The 11,274-nt window shown below is 38.7% G+C and overlaps 1 pseudogene; it reads left to right on the forward strand.

Moving 5' to 3' along the window:
- The first annotated feature begins 1,242 nt into the window (after window positions 1–1,242).
- Window positions 1,243–2,114, forward strand: LOC139032720 (olfactory receptor 7A17-like; annotated as a pseudogene).
- The last annotated feature ends 9,160 nt before the right edge of the window (window positions 2,115–11,274 follow it).

Consider the following 11,274-nt stretch of genomic DNA (forward strand, 5'->3'; position numbering starts at 1 on the left):
TGCACATCATATTTCCTTAGTGGTATATTTTTGCCTTTTTCCATTAGATTTGCTTTTAACAATATCAGTGCATGGGACCTGGTTTCGATCCCTAGGAAGATTCCCTGAAGAAGAGAATGGCTACCCACTCTAGTATTCTTGCCTGGAGAAATCCATGGTCAGAGGAGCCTGGTGGGCTACAGTGCATGGGGTCACAAAGAGCTGGTCACGACTGAGCAACTAAACATAGCATGGCACAGCACAACAAGCAACTAACACTTTCACTTTCCTCTAATTTAAGGTATCGATAATCTATTTTTGAGAGCATGCCTTGTATTATTTCCATCCTAATTTTGCATCTGGAGGTGAAATGGTGTGTGTGTGTGTGTGTGTGTGTGTGTGTGTGTTGTGAGGCATAAGAGTCCTTAGAACAGAGGGACCTGAGCTCATATAAGCAAATTATTCCCTTTGAAATACAGACACAGGAATGTTAGCACAGCATTAAAATTAAAAGTGGATCCATTCCTACATACAGAATTCCTTGGGAATAAAATTAATAAAGTATAAGAACAGCACATGAATGAGGGACTCCCTGTATCTTCATTCCTTAGCACTGTCTGCCCAATCTCTCATCGCTATCCCTCTTGCTCATTCCCCTGACACTGAAACTTCCACCTGAGCCTTTTTAGTATTAGAAACAACTGCCTTCTTCAAGGTCTTTGCATTAGCCATTCCTTCTGCCAGGTCAGTATTTACTGAGATAACGTTGACATCCCAACCTCTCTTCCTTGAGGTCTCTGTTCAAATGTTACCTTGTTTGACAGTCTAGCTATATGCCCAGGAAAGAATATCACCTCATCCACAACTTCCTATGTATCTTCTCTGTTTTTCTGAATTTTATTTATCCGTATTTGACATGTTATAAGATTTCTATTGTTTATATTCTTTCTCCATCATTGAACTGTGAGGACTTTTGTCTCAGCACACTCTACTTCTTGCTGAGGAGATAGTGAGTACTCAATATATACATACCTTCAATGTTTTGCCAAAGTTTACAATGCATAATCTCTTGCGGAAAAGACAGAGATGAACAGGAATTTACAGTCAGAGGATGACTGAAGGGAATAAGTTGCACACAAAAATTATAGGTATTGATTTCATGACTGAAGAATACAAATTGTAGAATTTCAACTATGTCAGTAAGGACCATTTTTGTTAAATCTATTATTTTCTTTTTCATTTCTAGGTAGTGCCCTTCCACACATGGAACCAGAGAGTGATGCACAAATTTCAAAATTTCTTCTTCTTGGGTTTTCAGAGGAACCAGAACTGCAGACCCTCATATTTGGGCTTTTCGTCTCCATGTACCTGATCTTTGTGTTTGGAAACCTACTCATCATCCTGACTGTCAGCTCAGACCCCCACCTCCACACCCCTATGTACTTCTTCCTCTCCAACCTGTCATTTGCAGACATCTGTTTCATCTCAACCACCATCCCAAAAATGCTGTAGAACACCCAGACACAGATCAAAGGTATAACGTATGAAGGCTGCATAAGCCAGATAAGCTTTTTCCTACGCTTTGCATGGCTGGATGACTTTCTCCTGACTGTGATGGCCTATGACCTCTACCTGGCCATATACCACCCTTTGCACTACATAGTCATCATAAACACCAGGATCTGTGGACTGCTGGTGCTAATGTCCTGGATCTTGGGTGCCCTGAATTCCTTATTATAAAGCTTAATGATGCTTCAATTGTCCTTCTGCACAGACTTGGAAATCCCTCATTTTTTCTGCTAACTCAATCAGGTTGTCCAATATGCCTGTTCTGACACCTTTCTTAATGACATAGTAATATATTTTGCAGCTGCAATCCTGGGTGGCAGTCCATTCACTAGAATCATTTACTCTAAGATAGTTTCCTCCATACGATGAAATTCATCAACTCAGAGAACATATAAGCATTTTTCACCTATGCATCTCACCTCTTGGTTGTTACCTTATTTTGCTGTACAGTCCTATCAGTGTACCTTAATCCTGCTTCTACCCACAATTCACAGTCAAACATAATAGCCTCAATGATGTACACAGTGGTCACACCCATGTTGAACCCCTTCATCTACAGTCTGTAGAATAAAGACATAAAGAGGGCTCTAGGAAGATTCATTGAGGTGGTATCTCTAAAAATGCCAACTTGTCTGTGGTTGAAGAAGTGAACAGGACTTCAGGGATCAGAAAGTCAGAGCCAGAAATCACTATCCTTTGATCAAACTGTAGGTGTAGACTATGTTTTTTCTATTATTTCCTGATATTTCCTTTTCTTTGACGTCAACTTCTATTTACATTTAAGAAATTAAATTTCAGTTTTCAGCTCTAATATATAAAGTGTTTTTCTTTTTGTATATTTTTTGCTTCACACAGAGAATAATTAACAAATGATCATGAGGTCTGGTTATTAGTAAATGATTAGTGATGTACAGATTCACAGGTACAGATTCAGTTCAGTTCAATTCAGTTGCTCAGTCATATCCAACTCTTTGCAACCCCATGGACTGCAGCACACCAGGCTTCCCTGGACAGGCTTCTCTGTCCATCAGCAATTCCTGGAGCTTACTCAAATTCATGTCCATTGAGGGTCAGATTAGTTGAGATTAAATGTAGAAGCCAGATTGGGGGAGAAATAGATGAGGACATATTTCCAAGCAGAGGAAGTGCACAAGAGTTTATAAAGCATCAAAATTCAAATCCACAACTTTAGAAGAAAAACTAACTCTTTCCCAATGAGAAAATGAAATAAAATCTCCCAACATTCAGTCCTGTACTTATGGAGAAGAATGGTTTGCAGCAAATTGAGTGTATCAGCTAGGTAAGAATGCACAGATTTGAAGTAATTTGTAAAATAAGGAGTCAAAAATGTGATGGATGTCTGACCAAAAATGTGTGGTCTGAGTGGGAAGGAAATGAAACTGGGAGGTGACTAATGAAATGAGAATAAAAGGAGTTGAAATCTGAATTTTGCTGGGCAGATGGTTGGATAGCATCAGAGACTTAATGGGCAAGAGTTTGAGCAAATTCTAGGAGATAGTGAAGGATAGGGAAGCCTGGTGTTCTGCAGCTCATGTGGTCGCAGAGAGTCTGACATGACTTAGTGACTGAACAACAATAACAAAAATCAGAAGATGAGAAAGAAGAATAGATAGAAGACTGTGATAAAAGAGTACAATATTGGAAGTTATTAATAGGATTGAAGAAGATGCTAAGAGCCAGGTGAATTTCCTTCCAAAATCTTTCCACACACTAGGATTGTAATGCCTCCCTTCCTTCATCCCTCCCTCCATCTCTCCCTCCCTCTCTTTCTTCCTTCCTTCTTTCCTTCCTTTCTTTTCCCTTTACTCTTCTTCCCACCATTCTCTTCTTTTCTTTTCTTTTCTTTTCTTTTCTTAACTCTTGATGACTATTTCTTGCCTTCTGTATTCTCATACCTTAAACACCATCTACCCCATCTTTATTTTTTTTCATTTATTTTTATTAGTTGGAGGCTAATTACTTTACAATATTTTAGTGGTTTTTGCCATACATTGACTTGAATCAGCCATGGATTTACATGTGTTACCCATCTTGATCCCTCCTCCCGCCTCCCTCCCCACCCCATCCCTCTGGGTCTTCCCAGTGCACCAGCCCCGAGCACTTGTCTCATGCATCCAACCTGGTCTGGTGACCTGTTTCACCCTTGATAATATACATGTTTCGATGCTGTTCTCTCAGAACATCCCACCCTCGCCTTCTTGCACAGAGTCCAAAAGTCTGTTCTGTACATCTGTGTCTCTTTTTCTGTTTTGCATATAGGGTTATCATTACCATCTTTCTAAATTCCATATATATGTGTTGATATGCTGTATTGGTCTTTACCTTTCTGGCTTACTTCACTCTGTATAATGGGCTCCAGTTTCATCCATCTCATTAGAACTGATACCGCTGGCTCCAAACTCACTGAGAAATCATAATAATTCAAAGTGATCCGCCTCCGTAACAATCTACCCAGCACCTCTACTACTAAAATCTCTGCCTTCTCGCTGTTACTATAAGCACTGCTCCTATAAAAGCCAATATCTCCATATGTACCATAGACACATTTTCTTCCCCTACCAAAGAAAATCTTCAGAAAATCTCCTGTCTTTTGCAGCATCAAATTTGCTGTCACCAGTAGATCACACACCAAATTATTCAAACACACTGCCATTTTCTCCATATTTCTTGATGAAGTTTATAATATGTGATTTGTGTGTTAATAAAATTGTGTTATCTTGACCCCACATTCCCCTTCAGATACTGCCCCTGTATCTCTGGTCTCCACTTCATGAAAATTTCTCCAGAGAGCATTCCAAAAGTACTAGCTCCTCTTTCTATCCTCTATATAACAGAATGTGAACAGGGAACTGCCAGATGTACACGCTGGATTTAAAAAAAAAAAATGCAGAGGAACCAGAGGTCAAATTTCCAAGCTCCATTTGATCATTGAAAAAAACTAGAGAATTACAGGAAAAAAAAATCTACTTCTGCTTCATTGACTATACTAATGCCTTTGACTGTGTAGTCCACCAAAAAAAAAAAAAAACTGTGGAAACTTCTTAAAAGATGGGAATACCAGACCATCTTCCCTGCCTTCTTAGAAACCTGTATGCTGATCAAGAAGCAACAGTTAGCACTGGACATGGAACAACAGACTGGTTCAAAACTGGGAAGAGAAGGTCAAGGCTGTGTATTATCACCCTGCTATTTAATTTACATGCAGAGTACACTACACAAAATGCCAGGTTAGATGAAGCACAAGCTGGAATCAAGATTTCCAGAAGAAATATCAATAACCTCAGATATGCAGATGAAAACACCCTTATCACAGGAAGTGAAGAGGAATTAAAGAGCTTCTTGATGAAGTTGAAAGAGGACAGTGAAAAACCTCTCTTAAAACAGCATTCAAAAATCAAAGGTTTGTTTTTCATATAAGGTTATCGTTACCATCTTTCTAAATTCCATATATATGCATTAGTATTGTTGTTTATCTTTCTGGCTTACTTCACTCTGTATAATGGGCTCCAGTTTCATCCACCTCATTAGAACTGATTCAAATGTATCCTTTTTAATGGCTGAGAAATATTCCATGGTGTATATGTACCACAGCTTCCTTATCCATTCGTCTGCTGATGGGCATCTAGGTTGCTTCCATGTCCTGGCTATTATAAACAGTGCTGTGATGAACATTGGGGTGCATGTGTCTCCAATAATCCTATATGCAAAACAGAAAAAGAGACACAGATGTACAGAACAGACTTTTGGACTCTGTGGGAGAAGGCGAGGGTGGGATGTTTCAAGAGAACAGCATCAAAACATGTATATTATCAAGGGTGAAACAGATCACCAGCCCAGGTTGGATGCATTAGACAAGTGCTCAGGGCTGGTGCACTGGGAAGACCCAGAGGGATTGTGTGGAGAGGGAGGTGGGAGGGGGAATCGGGATGGGGAATACATGTAACTCCATGGCTGATTCATGTCAATGTATGGCAAAAACCACTACAATATTGTAAAGTAATTAGCCTCCAACTAACAAAAATAAATGGGAAAAAAAAAAAAAAAACAAAGGTCATGACATTCAGTCCCATCACTTCATGGCAACTAAATGGGGAAACAATGGGAAAAGTGACAGATTTTATTTTGGGGGGCTCCAAAATCACTGTGGATGGTTACTGCAGCTATGAAATTAACAGATGCTTGTTCCTTGAAAGAAAAGTTATGACCAACCTAGACAGCGTATTAAAAAGCAGAGCCATTACTTTGCCTACAAAGATCCATCTAGTCAAAGCTATGGTTTTCCCAGTAGCCATGTACAGATGTGAGAGATTGACAATAGAAAAGGGTGAGCACTGAAGAACTGATTTGTTTGAACTGTGGTGCCAAAGAAGACTGTTGAGAGTCCGTTGGACTGCAGGGAGATCAAACCAGTCAACCCTAAAAGAAATCAATCCTGAATATTCTTTGGAAGGACTGATGCTGAAGTTGAACAATACTTTGGCTGCCTGATGTGAAGAACTGACTCACTGGAAAAGACCCTGATTTCTGGGAAAGATTGAAGGCAGCAAATGGGGACGACAGAAGATGAGATGGTTGGATGGCATCACTGACTCAATGGACAGGAGTTTGAGCAAGCTCTGGGAGCTGGTGATAGAAAGGGAAGCCTGGCGTGCTTCAGTCCATGGGGTCACAGAGTCAGGCACAACGAGCAACTGAACTGAATTGAGCTCATATCTTTTATGATTAGATATCTACTTGCACAAATCCAAGGGGAAATGACCTATATTCTGGTCTACAATAAGATAGACCAGAACAAGGACAGGGATCATCTTTGAGCAGAAATGTGAATCCTGATTTTTAGATTCATTTTACTTTACTATATCTTTCCAGCACTACAAATAGGCACACAAATAATATATCCTTAAGAAACAAACATTAAGATTTGAAGATGTTGTAAATTAAAGTTTTACAAAACAAAACTAGTAAGGAAAAAATTAAGCTAAAATTAGAGTTAAAGAATTAAAAAGAAAAATTATTTAACTGAGAAATATGTTCCAGAGCTAATTCTTTGACAAAAGTCAGATAGAAAAAATCAGATATTTGAGAAAAGCAATAAAAAGAAAGATTAGGAAAAAATAAGGAAAGAGAAAAATGGACACATACATAAGAAAATGCTTAAGTTTGCAAGATATTATAACTGTAAGTCAAATTTTTGAAAACCTCTAAGAAATGAATTCATTGATTAATTTATTGGAAGATTCAGGATGAAGGATAACATATCAATAGTTAAGAAAAGAATGAAATGAACATCACAACTTACCTGAGAATGCCATGGAAATGTGTGACATGAACATTGGATGAAATCCCCTTTAAGTCTTAAAGAAAAGAGAAAGACTACCGTCACTAATATTGTTTACTAATCCCTTTGATGCCTAAAGGTTTCCCTGGTGGCTCAGACAGTAAAGAATCTTCCTGCAATGCCAGAAATCTGGGTTGAATCCTGGGTCACGGAGATCCCCTAGAGAAGGGAAGAGCTACCCACTTCGGTATTCTTGCCTTGAGAATTCCATGGACAAATAAGCCCGGCAGGCTACAGTCTGTGGGTCACACAAAATCAGACACAGTTGAGTGAATCACTTCACTTTGAGGTCTAAATATCATTGTTTGAAGATAATAGATTGGTGGCTGATACTAAATTGACAACTGAAAACCTCTTTTCAATGAATATGATTTTAGTAAGGCAACTGATATAAAACAAATATGTAAAAACCAATAACCATTTTAAGGTGACATTCAGTAGCACATTCATAGCATTTTGCAAAATCACTTCTGTTGTGTCTGAATCTTTTGTGAGCCAGTGGAGTGTGGCCCACCAGGCTCCTTTGTCCAGGGGATTTTCCAAGCAAGAATACTGAAGTGGTTGCCATTTCCTTTTCCAGGGTATATTCCCAAGCCAGGGATCAAACCTGAGTCTCCTGCACTGACAGGTGGATTCTCTACCACTGAACCACCAGGGAAGTCCTAAAACAACAACAACAAAAAAAAAACCTTTCGTCTGGTTCAAAACATTTAATCACTGTGGGCATTTCTTATGCAAATTTTGTAATTTTTCCATAAATCTCAAATTATTCAAAATTGAAAACTATCCAAAAAAACAGAGTGCAAGACAAAAAAAAATTAGTGTTCATCAGTACAATTAAATCTCTTTGAAAAAAGATCGCTATTACTTCAAATAATAACAAAAACAGAAATATCCTGGATCAGGGAACAAAAACTTGCAAATACACAATAAATAAGAGTAGTAAATTTACTCAATAAGCTAAAAAATTTTGAGGACTATCATGATAACAGGAAAGCAGATAATGCTGATGGATACTTAACATTTGGTTTCAGAAGAGAAAGGAAGGAAGCTGACAGGAAGAGAGATTGAAAGGATCCCTGGAATTGAATTGTGTAGAAGATTGAAAGCATCCCTGGAATTGAATTGTGTAGAATGTTTTAGTAAACAGACTTTCACCATTACATTATCCCCACTTGTTAATACTCTGAGAGATCTGCCTGCCTTCAAATTTGTTTCCAACAGCACACACTCTACTGCCATCACTGAGCCTAGTCCCCTGGACACTTTCTTTCCTAGGTAATGGACGTTCAACTCAACTCCAAGCAAGTGCAGGCAGGTGACATCAGGAATCAGTTCTCGGAAAGAGCACAGCTGAACTTCCTCCTTCCTGGGACAATGGAGCTGTAGTAAAAGAAGTGAGGGGCATATTTACTATTTCTGGGGCTTCAGAGATTGAATTCTCACAACTGCTCATTAAGTTGCTCCATTGTTACTCTAATCTCAGATAAATTTGGTTCCCATGAGTGATGAAGCCAAAATACAAAGGGCTTTGTTTCCAGTTTCCTACCCTTGGGCGCATCTTAAATGTGAGGTAAGCATATCCCCTCCTCTTGCACCTTAGACACAATGCTCTTTTCTCCATGGATCTAATCTCCATTTTCTTTCCCATGAACATTTCTTTAACATTTAAGATTAAATTTCTTTGACTATCAAAGACACGCTGCTGTTCATGACTAAGCAAGTCCCAAGCACCTGGACTTGGAGTTGCCAACAAAGAATTGGGACATGCTCATCTCTCAGCAAAACCATTTCCAATGACTTCCATTCATACTGTAATGTTGGAATCTACAGGAATTTCTAGGCATACAGTGAAAGAAATATGATAAGAAGTGGATAGCTGGCTGTACAGGCAGGACTCTGCAGGTATCCATAGCTTTACAAGGTCAAAACAAGTCCATTGGACACTCCTCATTATTCCAGCCAGAGGAACAAGCCATTTTTATTAATTCACAAGGGACTTATTTTAAAGTCATAGTCAATATTAACACTCTGTAAGAAAATAAAAACCAGGAAGCACTTTGGATGACTGTTTTGAGTGACTATTTCATCTTGAACAAAGACATCAACAGGATGAGATCTTTTCTGTTGGTTTCTGCCATACAACAACATGAACCAGCCATAAGTATACACTTATCCCTTCTGTCTTGAGCCTCTCTCCCAACTCCTCCATCCCACCACTCTAGATTGTCGCAGAACACTAGGCTGAGCTTCCAGTATTATACAGAAACTTCCTACTAGCTGTTTTACACATTGCAGGTGTGCAAAATATATTTATCTCAAAGCTCTTCTCTCAATTCATCCCACCCTCTTATTCCCCCCACTATGTCCACAAGTCCATAGGCTGTATCTGTGTCTCTATTCCTACCCTGCAAATTAGTTAATCAGTGACTTCTTTAAAATTGAAATATAGTTGACATATTATATTACTTTCACATGGAGTATATACTGATTTGACATTTGAATACACTGCAAGTGATGACAGAGATAAATCTAGTAAACACTTGTCCCCATGCAAGATTATAATATTACTGACCATATTGTCAATGTGCCATATTAATTCCCCATGGCGTATGTATTTCATCACTGAAGATAACTACCTCTTGATCCCATTTCTCTGTTTTGTTCCCCCCACACCTTGCCTACAAGCAAACACTTGTTTACCAAATCTATGATTCTGTTTTCAGTTTACTTTGTATGCTTGTATGTTTTGATTCTTAGATTCTACATGTAAGTGACATCACGTGGTCTTTGTCTTTGTCTAATTTATTTCACTTAGCATGATATCCCTACATTTTGCAACTGGCAAAATTTCATTTTTGTATGGCTGAGTAATCAGTTCAGTTCAGTCACTCAGTTGTGTCCGACTTTTTGTGACCACATGGACTGCAGCACGCTAGGCTTCCCTGTCCATTACCAGCTCCCAGAGCTTGCTCAAACTCACATACATTGAGTCAGTGATGCCATCCAACCATCTCCTCCTCTTCTCCTCCTGTTTTCAATCTTTCCCACCATCAGGGTCTTTTCCAGTGAGTTAGTTCTTCTAATCAGGTGGGCAAAGTATTGGAGTTTCAGCTTCAGCTTCAGTCCTTCCAATGAATAGTTAGGACTAATTTACTTTAGGTTTGACTAAAAGAGTTTTATCCAACACAACCATTCAAAAGCATCAATTTTTCAGCACTGAAGTTTCTCTATAGTCCAACTCTCACATCCATACATGACTACTGGAAGCACCATAGCTTTGACTAGATGGACATTTGTCAGCAAAGTAATTTCTCAGCTTTTTAATATGCTGCCTAGGTTGGTCATAGCTTTTCTTCCAAGGAGCAAGTGTCTTAATTTTAAGGCTGCAATCACCATCTGCAGTGGTTTTGGAGTCCAAAAAAATAAAATCTGTCACTATTTCCACTGTTTCCCCATCTATTTACTATGAAGTGATGGGATTGGATGCCATGATCTTCATCTTTTGAATGTTGAGTTTTAAGCCAACTTTTTCACTCTCCTCTTTCACTTTCAGCAAGAGGCTCTTTAGTTCCTCTTTGCTTTCTGCCATAATGGTGCTGCATCTGCATATCTGAAGTTATTGATATTTCTCCCAGTGATCTTGATTCCAGCTTGTGCTTCTTCGAGCCCAACGTTTTCATGATGTACTCTGTATGTAAGTTAAATAAGCAGGGTGACAATATACATCCTTGTTGTATTCCTTTCCTAATTTTAAACTAGTCCATTGTTCCATGTATGGTTCTAACTGTTGCTTCTTGACCTACATACAAGTTTATCAAGAGGCAGGTAAGGTGGTCTGATATTCCCATCTCTAAGAATTTTCCACAGTTTGTCATGAGCAATGTAGTCAAAGCCTTTAGCATAGTCAATGAAGCAGAGGTAGATGTTTTTCTGAAATTTTCTAGCTTTCTCTATGATCCAGTGGATGTTGACAATTTGATCTTTTGATCCCCTGCCTTTTCTTAATACAGCTTGAACATCTGGAAATTCTTGGTTCATGTACTGTCAGCCTAGCTTGGAGAATTTTGAGCATTACTTTGCTAGCAATGGAGCCTGGAGGTCTACAGTCCACAGGATCACAAAGAGTCGAACATGACTGAGAACACACACACACAAAATAGGCAAAGACTGAGAGGTTAACAGAAATTTGTAAATAGACACAACAGAGGGAACACTTTAATGGGGACAAATTTCACACCAAAATTATAAGTATTTGTTTCATGACTGCAAAATATAAATTGCAGAATTTCAACTATATTAGTGGTGCTTTATGAAAATTGGTCATATTATTTTTGCATTCTTTCCAGGTATTCTTTCCCTGCTAC

This window comes from Odocoileus virginianus, chromosome 3, assembly GCF_023699985.2.
Source record: "Odocoileus virginianus isolate 20LAN1187 ecotype Illinois chromosome 3, Ovbor_1.2, whole genome shotgun sequence".
NCBI classification, from domain to species: domain Eukaryota; kingdom Metazoa; phylum Chordata; class Mammalia; order Artiodactyla; family Cervidae; genus Odocoileus; species Odocoileus virginianus.